The 21,388-nt window shown below is 40.4% G+C and overlaps 1 protein-coding gene across 1 annotated transcript in view; it reads right to left on the reverse strand.

Moving 5' to 3' along the window:
- The window catches only part of LOC119882129 (microtubule-associated protein 4), a 138,441-nt gene extending 118,019 nt beyond the window's left edge, over positions 1-20,422 (reverse strand). The window contains exon 1 of the mRNA XM_038692172.1: positions 20,312-20,422. The gene's annotated coding sequence lies outside the window, so the exon portion shown is untranslated. The remainder of the gene's footprint in view (positions 1-20,311) is intronic.
- Positions 20,423-21,388: the final 966 nt, after the last annotated feature.

Consider the following 21,388-nt stretch of genomic DNA (forward strand, 5'->3'; position numbering starts at 1 on the left):
TCTGTTTCCTAAAGCGTCCTCATTAACTGTAACTCCACAGCCCCATCTGCTGTATCATCGAATCTTTACCAAAAGGAGAACAGATGCACAGGTACACAATATTATAGGGCACTACACCTATAGTTTGTTTGCTCTGCTCAAATCAGTTGATCAGTTTGTTAACTTGAGTGTTTTCCCCTTGGTTCGGTTTCTTTTCATACAGAAAACTCCAAGCAAACCAAAATGCACTACTAACCACATGAGAACATTTTAATGCCCAGATAATCAAGAAATTATCTGGGCAATATACCAGGTAAAACTATACCAGAAGAATGCCAAATGCACAATGTCTTGAAAACATTATACTGCTTCACACTTTGCAAAGAAGATGTGCTGCCTTCAGACGACTGAGCGGAACAAGGGAGCTAATATTACGCAAATCATTCAACATGTTTAATTGACAGCTTTTACATTAGCCCGAATGAACCATACTAACTGGGCAAACAGACCAGGATTTGTTTTAACCCAAACAAAGAAGTTAGGTGTGAAAGCACCCTGAGTGACCTTCTGTTCAGGTTTAATGGGAATTTTAACGCTACAGCATACAATTATATTTTGTGCTTGGGGAAAGCCTTTCTCATGACAATGCCCCAGTGAAACCCTTCAAAAACATTTTTTTATGGACAAATACTATCATATAAACACAGCACGTACAGCAACTACGCTTAGCTCAATAACTGCTCTGGCAAAGCTAACAAAGCTAACCAGTTGGGATTAGCCATCACAAACATGACAACTGTTTGAAACAGAGGGAGCAAATCCCTTGCCAGGTACCAAAATCTGGTGGAAACTTACTGCCAGTCTATCATCAGACTAAATGAGCCCCCAGTGCTTCAGAGACCAGGGTGTGTCACAGGACGACTGCTCTTGACTGCCTCGACCACAAAGCCATGGTGGTCAGAAACACTGCCCCAGTTTCCATATTTAACCCCACATCATCTCTGTGTGTGTGTTTAGTACACAGTGTGTCATCTGTGCCGCCTGCCAAGTTCACTGGGTGATCCACGCCAGCCAGTCTATCAACTGATATGATTTAACTTATGATGACACCTATCACAGCCATTTGAATACTAGGCTATACAAGTTTGCATGTTCCTTTATATCTCCTTCAGCTTCTATTTCTACAGTGGGTCCCCACATGACCACAGGGGAAGAGCCTTTTCATTAGCCTGGGTCCTACAGTGGGATGGATTTAGATCCTGGGATGAGAAAGTCAAACTCAACAGTTTTGTGACCCCAGCGAGACGCCAACTTTTGAGCTGAGCTCCTGTTTTCCACTTCCTGAGCAAAAGATTGGTGTGGCCCCACTGGAGTCAACAAAGGGCTGGCTGTCAAAAAAGCAGAGGTCAAGGTTAAGCCTCTGTTTTCACACACCACTAGTGTATGTAAACAATAAAGCACCGTGACAAGTAGGCACAGCGACGATGAAGCAGCAGAAAGGATTCAAGTCATCTGACAGATCATAAGGCATGAACATACCACAAACTAGGGCCAATATTGCTGTTGGAAGAGTTTTGAAAAAGATATTGCATCAGTGGCATAATGTCAAGTATGCCACTGATTGAAATATAAACATGAAATTCAAAATTGTTGTTATATTTATAGATCACATATAATTGAACTGTTAATGTAATAACTAACTGCTAAGGCAGGTGGTAGACGGCAGATGGACAACACCTTCTGGATGGCGCAGGAGAAACAAACAAACAGCCAGAGAGAAGGGGAAGACAGCAAAACTAAACATGTGTGATGATATGTTTCTATGGTGATGTCGGCTACACTGTTAATAGCTCGCCAGATAGCTCTTTTTTTGTTGCCTGCAATATGTCCATTTTTCTTGTAATAGGATTTTAAACTCTGAACATATAATTCTGGCTGTTGTTGTTTTCCCCTTTTGTGAGGGAGCTACACAACATCTGGTAGTAAATTCTGTCGTGAAGGAAATGCACTAAAATGATAACCAGTCTGCCGTCTACTGTCTGCCTAAATCTATGTGAATGCAGAATATTGAGTGAAAGGGCACGAGCTTGGCATGATAAATAGTTCAATTTGATTGTGCTGCAGTTTATTGGTTGGTTGATTGTAGGGGTGTGAATCTTCACGCACGATTTGATTCGATTAAGATTATCCTGTCAACAATTCGATTCAATATCTCGATGCACCTGCGATGGACTGGCGACAAGTCCAGGGTGTACCCCGCCTTTCGCTCGATGTCAGCTGGGATTGGCTCCATCCCCCCACGACCCTGTACGCAGGATAAGCGGTTGACGATGGATGGATGCATCACGATGCGTCACCCCTAGGGGTGGGAATCTCTAGGCACCTCATTACAATTATGAGGGCTACGCTGTGATTGTTAAACAAGTAGGATAAAGATTTTTTTTTCTCACTGTGTGACTACTTGGTACTTTAAAACAATATCAGATATCAGAATCCGCTTTATTGCCAGGTATGTGTACACATACCAGGAATTCGACTCAGGATTGTACATTGCTCACAATGTGCTTACTCGTACAAAAATATCATACAACATACAATAACACAATAACAAAATAAAATCAGACACAAACTACAGTATAGACAACACCAACATACACACTATGAACAAAACAATACAGACATATTGACAAATAGTGCAGTGATCAGAGTGCAAAGGATGGAGGAAAAAATAAATAAGACCTATGACCCTATGACGTGAGGTAGGTGAATTGGTATACAGTATATACACAATATGACATAGTATGAACAGCACTGAAATAGAGAATTGTGAATAAATAAATGATAAGTGGAAACCAGTAAACAGGTGACTGATTAGAGACAGAGTTACTGGGTTATTGCACAGGAATTGTTCCTGACACTGAGTCAGAAATCAGCTGTTCATCAGGGTGATGGCTTGTGGGAAGAAACTCCTTCTGTGTCTGTTGGTTTTGGCATACAGTGCTCTGTAGCGCCTACCAGAGGGGAGGAGCTCTAACAGGCTGTGTCCAGGGTGATCTGCAGTGATGTTTCTTGCCCGTTTCCTGACTCTGGAAATGTATAAGTCCTGAATGGAGGGCAGGTTGGCAGATGATCCAAACCAGACAGTGATGGAGGTGCAGAGGACAGATTGGATGATGGCTGTGTAGAACTGGATCAGCAGCTCCTTAGGCAGGTTGAGCTTCCTCTGCTGGGCCTTCTTGATGATGGTGTCAGTGTTGGGCTCCCACTTCAGCTCCTGGGATATAGGGGAACCCAGAAACTTGAAGGATTCCACAGCAGACACAGGGCTGTTGAGTATGGTGATGGGGTGCAGAGTGGGGGGGGCTCCTCCTGAAGTCCACAGTCATCTCCACAGTTTTGAGCGTGTTAAGCTCCAGGTTGTTCTGACCGCACCAGAGAGCCAGCTGATCAACCTCCCGTCTAACTGATCTAACCTCCCATTTAACTGAAATCATGACTGATTGCTGAGTTGAAGCCAAAGTAAGCCGCAGTCCTCAGCTGTAAATGTACGCATGTGCTTTTTTTGTTCTCCTTTTTGGGCCATGAGTTGTAACCTCACAGTCAAGAGTTAACAGGGTGTCGGGGAGCTGCACCTCAGGCTCTCTCTGTAACTCAGACAATCCCTGCAATCCCAGATTCTTTGTCTTTATAACTGCGATCTTTAAAACAGCTGGTTCGTGTGCAGGATTGCTCATTTCCCGTGTGTTTTCTTGTGGTTTGGAGACCAGCGTCGGGTGACACAGTTGTTGTCAGCTCGAGTAATGTGTGACCCCCTGTCACCGATCAGTCACGTAGTGTGAACGCCACAACGACTTCAGGAATAGTGTGAACGGCACGACCATCGGCCACCAATGTAGTTCAAAACTACTCACAAACATGAAACTGCTGTTTTGTCCAATTGGAGTTAATATTATACTAGTGGTGGGCTGTATATTATACTTTTACATAAAATGACAATTTTTTAAATGACAACTATTAGATTAAAACAGAACTTTTTATCTAATGTTAAATTACTCTAATACACTCATTACAACTAGTTTCTCCTCCATGTTGTAGAAAGAGCCTCTGCAGTGGAAAGATGCAGATTTCCACTGCCAGTATGTGCTCCTTCTAGCCTCCTCCTGAGAGCAACACATTCCCCTGGTTCTGTTTTACTGAAGTTATTTTAGTAAACTTGTTTGCATAAGTTGTGAAGAGTGATCAGTATTTTTAAAGCAAATTTTCAAAACATCTGTTTCAATATTTTAAAAACCTCCGACAAATTTTTAAGGCCAGTGCTGAGTGTACCTATCCAAGGGTCTTCACTTCCATAGTCTTCTAATGGTTTCACAGTTGACAAAAAGAGAAGGAGCAAACACGTAGTATAAATATGTGTATAATAAATAGTTTGTCAAACTCTGTGTTACTTGAACATTTTTCACTGTGCTCCTACATTTTTTATTTTAGAAGCATATGAGCTCCTTGGGAAAAAGGTTGCATTTTATTAATCGATTTAATCGATTATCGATTTAATCAATGAATCGTTTCAGCCCTACATAGAACTACTAGTTTTCTCCCACTAACTTAATTTAAAGCCCATTACAATATACATTTCAATGTTTAATTTTGTAAATAAACATGTAAAAAGAATAAAACTTTCAATAAATGTTTCTGAAGAGCGTAAATAAATCCAAAATTGTAACCCTAACCCTGGGTCATCAGTGCGCATGTGTAGGCGTAGCATGTATGTGTGTAGTGCTATGGTGTAGTGGTGTAGCAAAAGAGGAAGGGTTGCTGAAGAGACGGAGCCCCTCGTGGGACTTAATTATAATTTATAAGCGTTGATGAACCACACAATGAATATTTTATCGTTTTTAAATAGCCGGCTACTTGAAATAGACCCGCAAGGAACCGCGACGTGCATGCAGCTGTTGGCAGCACAGAATGCACGCTAAACTCTGCATAAGACCGGTGAATGGCAGGCGCGAGAAAGAGAGAGAGAAAGAAAATTTACAGTGTAAGTTGAATGACTAGAGACTGCAGCTCTGCACCTTCTCAAGATTAAAGTGGAGCTACTGCGTTCCGCCTGCTTGCACCGTCACTTTCTGTCGCCTGTAACGTAGCTGTCGTTTGAAGAATGAGGAGAGGACGCTAGCTAAGCGGTACTGTGCTGCAAAGTGTGCAGGTGAAAATCATTAATGTTATTATCGTATTGATTCTAATGATCATGTGAAAGTTTAGTAGCAACAGTCATTCATTCAACAGCTACCACAGACAGTCCGGTGCTGCACTTCCGCATTTCTAAATTCCACATTTTTCGTCCCGTCAACATTACGTTATCAATTAACCTCTAGACATTCGATTATTGATATGTGTGAATCGATTCAGAATCGCCCCAGTCCGAGAATCAATTATTTTCCATACCACTTGTTGTTCATATTTTGGGAAATGTCTGAAAACACAAAATCTGTCCAGAACTGTCAAATGTCACATATATTTGTTTGTAAACCTTAGTGGACAGCTCTGCATGTCGACACAACAAGCATGAGCCAACAAAATGTGTACAGAAAGATGTAATTAAAATACTGCATGCCTTTGCCTATTTCATGACATCTATTCTTTGCACCAAGCCCCTCTACGTGATTTTTTATCATACTGTTTTTGTTTGCGAAGCAAAAGTAAAGCTTTTCACACCACATGACATTTTTCATAGCTTCCTTGGTGTGTAATTTAATTAAAAGGTTCTGCTCTTCAGTCATGTGACGATAAACAAATGGGAAAACTATTCGGACTGCACTGTCTATAGTACTGAAGGCCAGAGGAGGAGATGGATGGATAGACAGACAGCCAGTCAGAACATGTCACTTAGCTCTGTGTCGCCTGCTCGCAAACCATAAGCTGTTGTTTCTACAGTGATTTTGAGTGATTACTGTGAATGCTCCGATTAACAAATGCAAATTAACAATGCCTTGTCTGTGCGTTGTCCAATGTGCTCCATGCGCTGTGGGACTTTTTCTCTCCCTGACCCACCTGAACAGCACCCTCTCTGTGCTCTGGGACCTCCTGATTTACGAATGAAGGACTGCATAGCATTGTCATAAGTGGCAATAAAAACGGGGAAATACTGATCTAGACACACTTATTTGACAGGTGTGTGGTAGTAATACAGAAAGGGAAACGTGGAGTAACAGACACACGAGGAGACAAAGTGAAAACATATCAGATGGAAACAAAAGCCAAGAGAGAAAGTAATTAGCTCGGCTTATCCTCTAAGCAGTGTTGCTCATTTGGCCAGTCCGCTGTGTAAGTAAATATGTTAATGAGAAATGACCTTATATTTTAAAAAGGTCATCTAGCATATATTTGCACGCGTGGCTTTATCTGTGGAGAAGCCAGTGCCCTCCTGATTAGCTCCTAACAGTCAATGTCTTTGATGTTTGGCTCCATTCACACAGCTCCACTTTAGGTAATGTTAATGTGTGTGTGTGTGTGTTCTGCTCTCACATCCACACAGTGCCTTGATGGAACTCACACTGGGCCTGTTTGAGGGCTAAGTGAAAGGGCTAGTGTTTGACTCTGTGTGTGTGCGTGTGCGTGTGCGTGTGTGCGCGCGACAGAGCTGTCTTCTGGTCCTAACAGAATTACAAAGGATTCTCTACACATGTCTGTATAACTCAACACTTGCTGCAGCCCATCAGCATGTATTTTAGTGAGCAGAGAAAAAGTAGTGATGTCCACACGTCCTCCTTCCCCTCCTCCTGCTCATTCTCTACTCCCTCTTTCCCTCCTTTTGGAAACAACACAGTAGTAGACTGAATGAATTCACTGTGTCCCCGTGGTTCGCCTACACACGCTCAGAAACATACACACACACACAGTATTTCTTTGGGAACTATGCCCTATTGTTGCATAGCAAGGCTGAACTCATCACAATGGAATGCAAAGCAGCACGGACAAAAACTCACGGACAGACACACAGACGTCAAACTCTTATGCCGAAAAAAAGAGAGGTAGTGGACATACCCTCATTCAGGGCGAGGACATATGAGAGGGTATTAGTGTGTGTACACTGTAGCTTGGTCTGCTGGAATAGAGGATTCTATAAGTAATTTTATACCATATGACCATAAATTTTAAATTCCTCACACTCAATCATTATGAACAGCTATTTGGGTTCTATTTTTCACAGGTCCAATTTCCATTTCTAAAAATTTTACAAAAAAATAAAAGAATACAAATACAAACAAAAAAAGAGATATATAAGAGTCAGGGCTGGACTGGGACAAAAAAATCGGCCCTGGCATTGTTGGCCCAGGCGGCCCACCAAAATCTGTGACACCCCTCACCAATACAACATTCTTCCATATAACATGTGTACCTATTGTAATATTCCCCCAAACCAGCTGAGTGTATGTGCTGTCAATAAGTGTACCAGTGCAAGTCAGTCCATGAGTGCACTCATGGACTGACTCCATGGTGATCAGAGGTGGAGTACACAACTCATACTCAAGTAGCCTACAAGTCATTTTCACAGCAGCGCGGGATTAGCCAACGTGATGCTGACAAAATAACATCACTTCAGCCATTAGCACATTTAGCCAAAGTTAAGACTGCATTAGGAAACTATGCTAGCTACAAAAACAATGTCAAATAGCTCATGTAGCACTGTATGACAGCAAGTGATCACCAGCAGTCTGGCGACAGTCTCACTTTATGATAGCGTTATGATTATGTTATTATTAGAGCCTGACTGATATATCGTTTTGCAGATATTATCGATATCAGCTACTTATACTATATCAGCCGATATAAGCTACTTGCAGATACATCTGCATCGGCGTTTATTTCAGCCGATATGACAATTAATAAAGAAAAACAGAGTGGAATCCTTCCCTCAGGTCATAGTTTGCCCACCAGAGGGCGCGCTGCAGCTCCTTTGTTAGCAACACTGAAGCACCACAGAACAAAACATCATCTGACCGGTGTGCACCGGAGCTCAGAGCAGCTCTGCTGGAGCTACGGTGAGGAGCTCCCTAGCTCCTTGTAGCGCTCACACTCACTGTTCACGGTGAGCTGTTAATTTGTCACGTCAATCACATCACTTATATAATAATAAACACAGAGCTCATCACTTCTCCTCTACTGAAAGCATTCATACCAGACTTGCTAACCCTCCGTTTTTCACTGCACTCTCCCGGGTCACAGCAGGATGTTTCATGTTATAGTAGGTGAGTGGTGGAGGCTAACGTTACGCTGACAGACGTGATTGTAGATTTATTCTGAAACAGTGCGGCATACACACACACACACACACACACACATTTTATATATAATTATTTGCCTATTTAGGATAGCCCTGTTTATCATTATTATTATAGCAATGACAAATGACATTAGAATATATGATATATGGTATTATTCCTAGCAGTAATCGCAGTAGTAGTAGTAGTATAGTTTCTGTGTTCCTGGCCCCCACAATACACTATTTACTTTAATGTTCATTAGTAGTAGTAGTCCATAAATTATAACAAATCAGATATTTAAAAAAAATTCTGTAGTTTTATTTGCCTCTTATTCATCAAAACCTTGATATATTTTGTTGTACTTTTGTTCAAAGTACTATTTATAACAATAAAAAGTTTCTTTTTATACTGCAATATTTCATGGTATGTTGGTGAGGTCTCAACATAACATTTTGGGGATAATCTTTGATTATGTCATGTGTTTCTTAAAATAAGGGTAAAAAAAACAATACTCACTCGGCCCTGTCATATGGAGGACTGATCCTGACAAATTCAGAAATAAATAAATGCTCAATAAATAAATAAGCATCCGATTAAATGCACAAAAAAATAAAGTAAATAAATAAATGTAGGCAGTAATTAAATTATACATGGAGACATAAATGTATATATCTATTTTAATTAGCTTCTTTACTTATTCACTTTTGTAATAATTACCTTATTTATTGTCTGTTATAATATTCAACTTTATTTATTAATTACTTATTTTTTAAATGTATTTATTTATGTGTGTGTTTTAATATTTTTGTCTGTTTTATTCTTCCGCTGGATTTTCTACCCTATTTATTTCCCCAATGGTATTTATTTCTGCCTGTCCTTTTTACATTTCTGTATGCATTTCTGCCTCATTATGCAAATGAGGAGGGGCTTCAACTTCTGCCCATTGGTGGACCAATCAGATGGGAGCGCTCTAGGCCTACTCTACCTGCACACATCAGCAAGCTTGCTCCTCACACAGTCAGATGGCTTCCTTCAGTGCGCTGAGGTGTTTAGCAACTCTATTTAAAGACAATACTACCAGCCATGTCTTCCTTGCCTTTTCGTGTGGACGCTCTGACAGACAGTGTTTTCAGTTTGCTGCATGCATGATTTTACTCATGGAGCCTCCGACTGCAGCTGCTTCAGGTGTAGCTGGATTGATCGGCTGGACGTGCAGCCTCTCTTTTCCTGTTTGCTTCTTTAGAGTCTTTAGTGTTGTTAAGTTACTTGTTTAAACAGACTCCTTACTCATTTTACTTCTGACTGTCATTTTTGGAGGTTTGCGACTCACCACTAAAGGAAAAAGCACTTGCGGAGATCTTTCAATTCAGTTTATTGATTGAAAGTTAACAAAATTTTCTGTTGTTAACTTTAAACACATGTATCAAAAAATTACCTTAACTTTGTTTCCCACAACTTATTTGGCCGCTAAACTATTTCACTCCCCTCATTCAAATTTGCAAGCTGTAGTCTTTCCCCATATGCTACTAACCATGAGGATGAACTAATTAGGATGAGAAGCGATCTGATAAAATTTCCAAATACAGTTATCTGAAACAAGAAAAAAAATAAATGGATAACCTTGCTCATCCATAACAATAAAAATAATAATAGGCTACCAATCCACTACTATGGCTTCAACAGGTGGCATTTTATGCAAGGTATCGAATGAAGTACTCTATTGGTATCGGTATCACTTTAAGGGTACTGGTTTTGGTACTGGTATCGTAAAATTTTAAACAATACCTAACCCTAATCACAGTATAACATCAAGTCAGTTAAACTTAAGGGATATCAATCTGTCAAGTTAGGAAGCATAAGCGATTGTGACTCAATGGCGGTTGTTTTGGTGCAAATGAAAGAGACAACAGGTGCGCTGTACGGCAACACCAACACAACCCCCAAAAAGGGAATGATTTTGCAGGCGGTGGTATCCTTCCTCACTGACTGTTCACTAGTTTTGCGTTTTTCTAGTGTCCTTGTCACTAGCAGGAGGTGGTAGCTGCAGCCCATTCAGGCTGCACAGGTGGTCCAGCTCCTCATGGACAGCACATTCATATGTGCTGTGGCAAGAAAGTGTGCTGTGTCTCCCAGCACGGTCTCAAGACACACAAGGAGAGCTGGACAGCGCCGTAGAAGGGCATAAACTCAGCAGGACCTGTATCTGCTCCACTGTGCAAGGAAAAACAGGAGGCACACTACCAGAGCCCTAAATAATTAACTCCAGCAGACTACTGGTGAGCATGTTTCTGACCAAAGTGTCAGAAACAGACTACATGAGGGTGGTGTGAAGGCCTGACCTCCTCTATTGAGATCTATGCTCACAGCCAAGCACCGTGCAGCTCAATTGGCATTCACCAGAGAACACCAGAATTGGCAGGCCCACCACTGGTTCCCCGTTCTTTTTACAGTTGAGAGCAGGTTCACGCTGGACACTAATAAACTTCCTCCTGATACAGGGCAATGCCCAAGCCTCATGTGGACAGAGTGTGTAGGCAGTTCCTAGATGATAAAGGCACTGATGCCAGTGACTGGCCCTTATTTTCCCCAGACCTGAATCCAGTTTTTTTTTTTTTTTTACTTTGATTATCAGTGTGATTTTGAATCCAGTTTAGGATTTTGGTTTCCACTGACCGTTGTTTTGTCATTTTGTTCTTAACTAATTATACAACGTGCATAATGGATTTTGAACTACAGACATGAACTGATAATAAGTTTCTATGAGCTGCCGAAGCCTCTCTCCGATGAACCTTTCGGGCCAGTGTTACGTAAATTATTATTTATTTAACTGCAGTAGCCAACGTTGTGGAGACAGACACTTGAAGGAGTATAAGAGAGCCGTGGCCCCTGCCAGGCAGAGGAGGAGGCGTGAGACAGCGAAGCAGAGAGACAGAGTCACCATGACAGGGCTGAGTGAGCAGGAGGAGAGTGAAGTGGTAAGAATGGAGTAGCTCAACCTGTAGGGAGGGAGCGGGGAGGTAGGGTTATAGGTGACAGTGATAATAATGATTTTGATAATATATTATTTTATATATTAATTATATGTTATTTTCACCTGGAATTGTCCAGTTGATTTTTCTGTTCATAAATTTAGTTCACTATATTTATATTGACACGAGACATGTTGGTTCCCAAAGCCCATCTCCGGATCTGCAAGGTTTCAGTATTTTCACTTGACTTGGCTGTTGTTTTATTTGTTGTCTTTTATTATTATCTATCAGTTTTCTCCCAATAAGTTAATACAGAGCCTATTATGATGTAAATATCAACATATAACGCATAAAGAAGCTTTTAATAAATCTTTTTAAAGAGTGTGAATAAATCCAAAATTGTAACCCTAACCCTTACGGTAGGGGGCGTCGGTGCGCATGTGTGGCGTAAAAGAGGGAGAGAGACAGAGCAGCACCAGCTTTGCTACAGTTGTGCAGAGTTGTTCTTAAACTTCGTGGGACGTTCCAAGCCTCTTTCATCATTGATGAACCACAAAGAGAATAATATAGTTTAATCCTTTTTAAACAGTACTTGGAATAGACCCGCATGCAATGCTCAACTCGGCACAAGACAGGTGAATCGCAGGCATGCAGACAGAAAAGGGTCAACAATAAGACTCAGTTTAGCTGGAAATGTACAGTGTGAGCTACAGTGAGCTCTGTAGCTTCTCAAGATAAATCTTTAGTCCAGGACACACCTATATGTCAGTAAAATGACTTTCCTGTGGCTGTCCTTTTCTTTGAATTTTCCCCCTTGGATGACACATGAGATGGGCCTCAAGCAGATTCATTTAATTTGGCATTAAGCTAGGATTACACTATCCCTGTTATCACCCCTCACAAAATGTCTGCTACATGTTTGAGGGCTTTTCCATGTTATGTGGAGTTGAATTCATTGAGCAACCAAAACCAATAATATATTTCCAACTTAAAGCGGATGATGGCTCTGAAACTATAAAATAGCTATTAACATAAAAAGGAATTATTTATAGAAAATATCTAGTTTATGAAATACTCTCATATTGCGTGCCTACTGACTCTCTAGAGAATTTTCTCAGAATTTTCTCTCCTGACTTTGCTTTTCAAAAACACACCTCTAACCACATCCATGCATCTACCTATCCATTCATCTCTTGGACATCCAACTCTTCCCCCTGCTGTATAATTCCCAGCAGGCCTGATTGGCAGCAGTAAAGCCTGGTTGCTGACATAGTGGTCCAGCTGCTCCTGTTGAGAAGGGGGATTACAGCAACGGTTCACTCTGTACCATCCCATTCTTCCTCTTCACTCTGTATCCCTCCATCATTTCATTCATTCAATCCGCCGTTGTCACGCAATCTCAGACTCCACCCTTCCAGCCCTACCATGTACACTCACACACACACACACACACACCCCTATGTATGTGTTCACTCATACTAATGCACACATGGACACATCTCTGTGTGTTCACAATCACAAAATTATATTTCCAGATGTTGGGTCATTGATTTCAGTCAGAATTCTCCTCCCCTCAAATATCTTCCGACATTATTTTACTTCATTAGTGTTGCGGCATCCTGGGCTTCCCGCTGGCCAAGATGATTGTGTGTGGTTTAAAAAATCTGAATCAGTAGGAGCTTTATTGCCAAGTAGTGTTTTACACATACGAGGAATTTGCTTTGGTGATAAGGTGCTACACGTAGATAAACATACAGTTGACATAAATAAAATGGAGAAATATATAAATATGGAATAAACAAATGCGAGTTATATAAGAATAATAAAAGAATAGAGAAAGATACTATTTGCAGAGAAACAACAATGTGGCAGATATCTACATGTGCATTACTCTGGTTTGTGTTGTGCAGACGTATTGCAACAGAAGAAGATGAAATACAACCAAGCCAGCCAAACCTTTCTCCAGCGCAGACATAGCGACAAGCCCAACTGATATATCGCTGTGCATGTTGTCAGAAGGGCTTGACCCAAATATTCGACTATTGGGTACACATTCGATTTTCAATTATGAGATTGGATTATTGAGGGTTTTTTTCGCACGCCTGACCTCCGCCGACAGCAGCGAACGTAACACTCCAGTTCACATCAAAGGGAAAACTAAATGAAGCCCTCAGCTTTGTGGGAGCACTTAAAACTGAGTGATGACAGCAGTAGTGTGGAAGTTATGGTGCTTATTAATTTTACAATTGCTTAATTTCATTACAGATCAAAACAGTCAAATTTCCTACATTTTAAAATTAATCGGTATCAAACTGTAGGCTGGAAACAAACAGCAACACAATGAACGCATTTAAATAAGCCTAATTATTTTAGGCCGATTGCAGAAAAAGAGCATTTTGTCGCTATAATTAAAATTAAAAGTGAATTTTGCATAATAACATGAATAACGAGATTTAGTTCCGCTACCGGAAACAGCGCTCATCCCGTGCGCTCTCCGCCTGATCAAGCTCCCTCACTCTGGACTCTCTGCTACAGTTCCCCCTGCTCTGTACAGCAGCCACCAACCCGGTTCGGCACGCATCGATTTTTACTCTGTCTGCTCTTCACCTGCTCAATATAGGCCTACAATCCTTTTAACCCTGCAATAAATATTTCTCCCTTTCTTAGTCCCACACTTGGGTCGGCTATCCGTGATATAACAAAGTTAAAAACAAAGATTTGTTAATAATCGCTCAGTTAGCCTAGCTATGAGGAAAAAGCTTCAATTATTCGCTCTTAATTGCTATCGAAGCGTCGAAGCTCATAAAATGACATTCGGGCCAGCCCTAGTTGTCAGTCGACATGAGCAAATGGAAGATAACCACCACAACACACAGCAAGCAGCTGACATAATCACCTGTACTTTTGTTCAAAGTACTAACTAACTATATAACTAACTAACTATAACTATATATATATATATATATATATATAGTATAAATTTTAAACTGCATTGTGTCAACTTTCAATGAGTCAATATAATGGTCAGAGGTCAGATTCTGTTGCTCAAAGGGCATGATAACTTCATAAGATATGTTCCTCTTCGGGCCTGGTCATCCAAGCATTTGAAATAGCTCAATTTCATGGCAAAATCAATTTATTCCAATGGAATCACCATGATCTGTGGATTTGCTTGCCAAGTTGAAGTAAATATGCCTAGTTTACTTTAACTTTGTCCCACACATTTGCACCTTTGACCAATAGAAAGCTGTCTTGACACTGCTGACCTCTGGTAAAAACAGAGAGCTGAAGATCCCAAAATGCAGGAACCTGTTGTGCTGTATCATACACTTTTACTTGACAGGAGTCAAAGGTGCCAATACACCATGCTAACAAGCTTGACAGCTAGCAACAGTTTGCAAGCTCGTTGGCTTGAAAGCTATTTTCTTTCTTCAATTAAACTCTGTTTTTAAAGAAATGATGTAAAATCCAGAGAAAACAAAAAACTAGAGGGAGTCGAAATAAAAAATAAAATGAATAACTGCAGTGAGTGACTTGTGCTAACATGTTTCCAGCTGCCTAGTGTGTAAGCCGTTAGCTTGCCAGCTATATCAAGTAGCCCTAAAGGTAGTCACTACGTCATCAAGCTTCTATAATAAAATATTGTAAGTACACACTGATGAATTTTGCTGTGCTACAATCTGGTGTAACTGTGTCTTTGATAAAAGAGTTGAATTGAGTTTAAGCAACTAATAGATGGGTGACAAATTAAAGGAAACACCAACATGGGCTTCCTTCATTTATACAGTCATAAAAGTATGTGAAGTCTTTGGAATTACCTGGATTTCTGCATAAAATGGTCATAAAATGTGATCTCATCTTCATCTAAGACGCAACAATAGACAATCATTCTGCCTAAACTAATACCACACAAACAATTATATGTTTTGATGCTTTTATTGAACACACCCTGTAAACATTAACAGTGCAGGTTGGAAAAAGTATGTCAACCCTTGGACTCAATAACTGGTTGACCCTCCTTTGGCAGTGATAACCTCAACCAAACGTTTCCTGTAGTTGCAGATCAGACTTGAACAATGGTCAGGAGGAATTTTGGTCCATTCCTCTTTACAAAACTGTTTCAATTCAGCAATATTCTTGCGACTGTGGACTGATGAACATCAAAGCTATATGAAATAGTTTTGTAACCCTTTCCAGCTTCATGCAAGTCAAAAATTCTTAATCTTAGGTCTTCTGAGAACTCTATTGTTCGAGGCATCGTTCACATCAGGTAATGCTTCATGGGAATAGCAAAATTAAAATTGGTGTGTTCGTGTTTTTTTATAAGGCAGGGCAGCTCTAACCAAAACCTCCAAACTCGTCTCATTGATAATGCACATTTATATATCTGCAACGTTGTTCTTCAATTCCATATTTATGTATTTCCACATTTATTTATGTTGACTGTATGTTTGTCTACATGTAGCACCTTATCACCACAGCAAATTCCTCATATGTGTAAAACACTACTTGGCAATAAAGCTCCTTCTGATTCTGATTCAGGCTGGCTACTTTACTGTGACCATGTTAGCATAGCACAGCCCTGATTGATCCAAACTCCATTCAGAACACAAACATTTTAGAAGTTCTGCTGTCTTGCTGACAGACCTGACAAAGCAGGCAGAGAGCGCACGGGATGAGCGCTGTTTCCGGTAGCGGAACTAAATCTCTTTATTCACGTTATTATGCAAAATTAACTTTTAATTTTAATTATAGCGACAAAATGCTCTTCTTCTACAATCGGCCTAAAATAATTAGGCTTATTTAAATGCGTTCATTGTGTTGCTGTTTGTTTCCAGCCTACAGTTTGATACTGATTTTTGAAATTTGACTGTTTTGATCTGTAATGAAATTAAGCAATTGTAAAATTAGTAAACACTCAGTTTTAAGTGCTCCCACAAAGCTGAGGGCTTCATTTAGTTTTCCCTTTGATGTGAACTGGAGTGTTACGTTCGCTGCTGTCGGCGGAGGTCAGGCGCGCAAAAAAAACCCCTCAATAATCGAATCTCATAATTGAAAAATCGAATTTGGTCTGAATGCCGCATGAGATCAAGAAGAGTCTGGCGACAATTACATCTTGAGGGATATTATAGTAGAGTTGCAGTGAATTAATCCCTCATTACAAAAAGTAATGCACATTTGAGAGTTCAAAAACCTAGGCACTGGTTGACAAAATAGTGATCTGATCTAATGAGTCATCCTTCACCGTATTCTCAACAAGTCGGTGAATGCATGAATGCCTCACCCTACAGAGAGTGGATCCGGAAGCCCATTGTGCTTTTTTTGCTGCCATGTTTGGGTCCCTGCAAATCAATACAAAGTTGTTCTGAGTGATCACCCCGATAGGTGTTCATCCCTCCAATAAAGTTCAACAGAATTGGTTAGGAGCACTGAAGCTGTTTTGGAGGCTCATGGTGGCCTAACAACATGCTAAGGCACTTTATTGGTTTTTCCTTTGTCAACCATGTAACCATTTTTTCCCCTTTTTATTTCTTCCTTTAGTGCTACTATTATATAATTTGTTCTTATTTTTATCGTATTCTAATTTTAATATTTAAATATCTGTTCATACATGTCCTGTGTGTGTAGCATGGAGGAGGCCACAACACAATATCATTGTGCAATCGCATTGAATCCTTGATTCTTTGAATATTGTGAAACTCCACACACAGATACTGTAGTTGTTCATTTCACTCTAGGAAAAGTTGCTATGACAGTTACTAACCTGTTTGATAACGGTCAACCCCTCAGGCCTAATACCTGATCACTTTGGTAGGCTTATAGCCAAGCAATGGGACATTTCAGGAATGTGATTGGTTCACAGCTCCATAATAAATTCACAGCCTTAGATCAGTCCCTCCTCTTATTTCCTACTCAGTAATCTGGATGGGGGAGGATTGGAGAGTAATCTGGATAGAAAGAGTGAGACAGGGAGGGAGGGAAGGAGAAGAGAAGGACAACCCTCTTCTGTGATTCCTCTTATATCATCAATTTCTGTGGCAAAATGTACTGAAATGTTCAGGGCTGAACTGAATGCTTCGAGACAGGTGGAGTGAACATCACTTGAGTTGACGACAACTCGTTACGCAATGATGAAATTCTACCGTGGTGAAGAATAGAGTAGAGTAGATATAATTAATTTAATTATCCACCTCATTTTAGTGTTTACTCACAAACTAGATGAATCTGGGCCCCGTTTCAAAAAGCAGGATTATTGAACATTCTGAGTATGTTAAGCCTGAGATGAGGGAAACTGGGTTTTCTGTTTCAGAGAGCAAGATCAGATAAACCCTAGATCAGTAACTCCAGCAACTGATGCTGTGAACCTAAGCATCACAGAAAAACCTCAGTTACTCTCCAACTCCTCCCCTCCTGCGGAGCCTGAGGCGGCTGTCTGACACCCAGTTTAATTTCCTCATTCATACTCAACTCATCATCAATATCAAAGCACATATCGGAATGCATTTACATCTTAAAAAAAACTTTAAAATCCCAGTTAGATAGGTTATTAGTTTTTTACCCAAACATGATCTTGAACATGACCGCTTTTATGATAAATCTGTCATCGATTTATGGACAGATCTCCGCACATCATGGATTTATCCTCAGCACAGAATGAAATCTATTTCCGTCTTTATAACACTGTGACTCTGTGGACAGTTGCACTGAAAACACTTACTGTGATCTACATTACTGCAGTAATAACTGTTTAATATGTAACCTATAAAACTGATTAATGAACAGTAATCTTTCATATTGTAGGCTAGTAGCACTGACTGGAACATTCCTATCGTAGTTAGTATTTAAACTTGAAATGACTGTAGGAGAATTCCAGCACTTTTTCATTAAGGAAATTCCAGTCAGGTAAATGATGAATGAGCAACGCTCTGCAGTACTAATGTCAAAATATTGATACTCCCTCCACTCCTGCGTTTTAGAGCCTATCATGATCCGCGTTGGCACACATTCATATTTATAGCTCCACCCAATTAAAATGGAGGCACTGCCTTTATTTACCCGTTGCCATGGTGAATCGTAGTATCGGAGCTCCATTGATGATGGCATTTTTTTTCATCCCCACGCACCCATGGATGCGTACTACTTCTGTTTGTACTACTTTCTGCAGTTAGCTGGCAACATTGCCCAGCAATATTGCTCAAAAAGTTGCCCCGTGTATCATCAGCTTAAAATTTGATTGAACTTATTCTGATCAGCTGTTCTGGAACCGAAAATTCAGAGTTTCTCACCACAGGCTCAGTCAACTCAGAGCTCAGGGTTAAGCTCAGTTTGTTAAGCCTGCTTTCTGAACCAGGGCCCTGCTCACCTTGCTTTTCCCTTCAGTTATCTTTTCGACACTCACACACCTACACCTCTGCTCTCTTACTGTTAACACACCGGCTTGCCCTGCCTCTTTCTGTTTCACTCTCCCTGTATGAGTCTGCTCCATTGACTGTCTTTGTCAGCAGTGTTGTTATGTTTTTTTTTTTCCTTCATCTGCCAGTGCATTTTCGCAGCAGGTGAGCAGCATGTGGAGGAGGCTTGTTAATAACCTATCAAAACCAACGTGGTACCGAATGACATCTGCAACTACAGGTGTTTCACTGTAGCTTTACCTAGTTGTGCTTGTAAAATATCCACCATGTCTGTGCCTTCTAACATACTACCAGATCACGTCTCTCTCTCTGTTTCTCTGCAAAATGCCAAAATTAGTGGCCAAATATACTTCGGCGTTAACATACCTGGGCGGCCCGCCCAAGTGAAGTATATGTGTGGGAAACACTGATATGCTTCATTCAAAATATAAAAATTAGAAAAACATATCATAATATAAGAGAAGTTCTTCTTGTTAACAGAATAGCATTTAGGGCTTGGCAATAATACAGTTACATTCAGCTGAATCATATTGTGATAACATTCTCTTCTTATCTTATCATGTTGTCCAAATGAATGATTCTGGAGTTAAAACTGGTTTTGTTGACTATGAAGAGTTTTGTTTTATGTAATTATGTTATGCATAACAGAGAGGAACACAGTTCATCACGTTGAACATCAGTTAAGAGTTGACTAAAAGAATGGATTTTCAGCCTTGTCACATTTTAGCATTTAAAATGTGATCCTCTTTGGGTACAATAAAATCTGTCTATCAATCTAATCTTGGGATCCAGACTTTAACCACATCACCCAGTCCTAACGGTAATACCACATAGTTACAATGTCACCTCTGAACATGAGCACTTATGAAGAGGGAATTGAGAATACTGAATGACTGAAAGGCTTATGTTTGTGTGTCATCAGCGTTGCTAGCTGCCGTTGATTAGCAGTGATAAGAGCTAAACAGCGACAGCTGCGGTGGGAAAATAACTTTTTGTCTCGTTAGATTTATTGGTGTCAGTCTGACTGCACTTACAAAGCACGCACTACTACAAACCCACCCAGTGATATTGCTGTAACATGGAAGAAGTCTATGCACGCTCACAGTTAAGTATATGGAGCTATGTGGTAGTAACGCAGTACAACACACTTCACTTCTTTTCGAGTCCTCCTCACAGACTATTAATAAATGGACAGAGACATACAGGCTCAAGCTAGCTTGTATAATTTTGCTCCTCCGTCTGCTGTGACAGTGCAACTTCACCGTGCACACCCATGATGCCTTAAGTGCTGTCGGGAAAGTTGCAGCCAGCATGTTCAATAGCACGTGAACTACCCAATATTGTAGTAAATATGACGGGGAATGTCAAAGTGTATGGTCAGTGTTGCTAATGATAGGTTCAAGAAGGTTGCAACAAATGCCTTTCACTAACTAACAATTTAGTGGCCATTACCACTCTGCGCATTCAGCCCACTGCTTTTCGAAAATAAAGAGTTTCCGAAGAGCACCTGAAAGCATCATTATCCTAGCCACCACACCGTCGCTGTAATGTGTGCTGTGAAATCACTCATCCAAAATCACTGCAACAAAAACTCCAGCTGTTCGCGCGTTACCTCCGCGACCATTTCCGACAGTCCACATTTCCATACAAAGCGAGGAAAACACAATATTCATATTTCAACTTGACTCACCGTTAGTAGTCCGCTTTTTAATAGTTTTTAGTGAGTCTACCAGCGTCGCTGTCACCGCTCCGATCCGCCCACCTCAGTGTGCACTCCGCAGGCCGCAGACTAACATGCTCCTCCCCAGAAAGGCTCTATTCCAATCACAGATCGAGATAGGTGACTGGCTCTCATCAGTTCCAATGAAATCGACGCTATGCATTGAGTGACGAAGGTATTATCCAATAACAGCTTCGAAATCTTGGGCAGGCCCTTCGTCTTCATCAAATATGCCTTTGACAGACGCCCTGTACATACAATGGAGGAGTTTGACTCCTTTTACGGGACGGTGCCGGTCCAATCACCAAGAGGATACGCCACGGCCCAGGAAAACGGCCTTATACCTCCCAGATATTCCACTGGGATGAGATTGTAGAAAAGACAGAGACTGCAGACAGAAAATGGAAATTCCAGGAGTAAATTCACCTGTAACAGATGGGCCAAGTATACATAATTTGATTTTACATGCTCAAGGTGGGAATTTTTGGGATAATAACATTATAAAGAGGAAATGCTCTATATGAAAGGTGTCCTGAGATAACGTCTGTTATAATTTGGCACTATACATATTACTGAATTGAATTTAAAATGGGAATCATGTAGGCTATTATTTGTTAAATAAAATAGTTAGATGTTTCTTTTAGCTAATCACAATAATTTATGTCAAAAGTATAATCTTCTGATTATACTTTTGATAATGAATGAAAGTAATTGCGTATGATAGCCTTGGCCAGAACAACAGAAAGACATGTTTATATAAAATGTCCAACCAAGTAGAAACCTCCAGGTCTGAGAAGTCAAGTGCCTTCAACTTGCTAATAGCCAGCAAGAGGTGACTCCACTGGTTGCAAAAAGAAGTCCGATTCAAGAAGGTTATAAGAAAAAAACCCTGCTTCTCACTTGATTGATTAGCTTAATAAACATTTTCTAATGGGTTATGGTCTCAATCACTAGTTTGAAGTTGTCTCCAATATGTTCATTGTTCATTTAGTAATTTATGGTCCCATTTAGAGTAAAACTAGACTATAAAGCAGGATCTGCTTTAGG

This window comes from Micropterus salmoides, unplaced genomic scaffold, assembly GCF_014851395.1.
Source record: "Micropterus salmoides isolate LMB-PRFRI ecotype aquatic unplaced genomic scaffold, ASM1485139v1 Ms_hic_scaffold_1, whole genome shotgun sequence".
Lineage (NCBI taxonomy): Eukaryota > Metazoa > Chordata > Actinopteri > Centrarchiformes > Centrarchidae > Micropterus > Micropterus salmoides.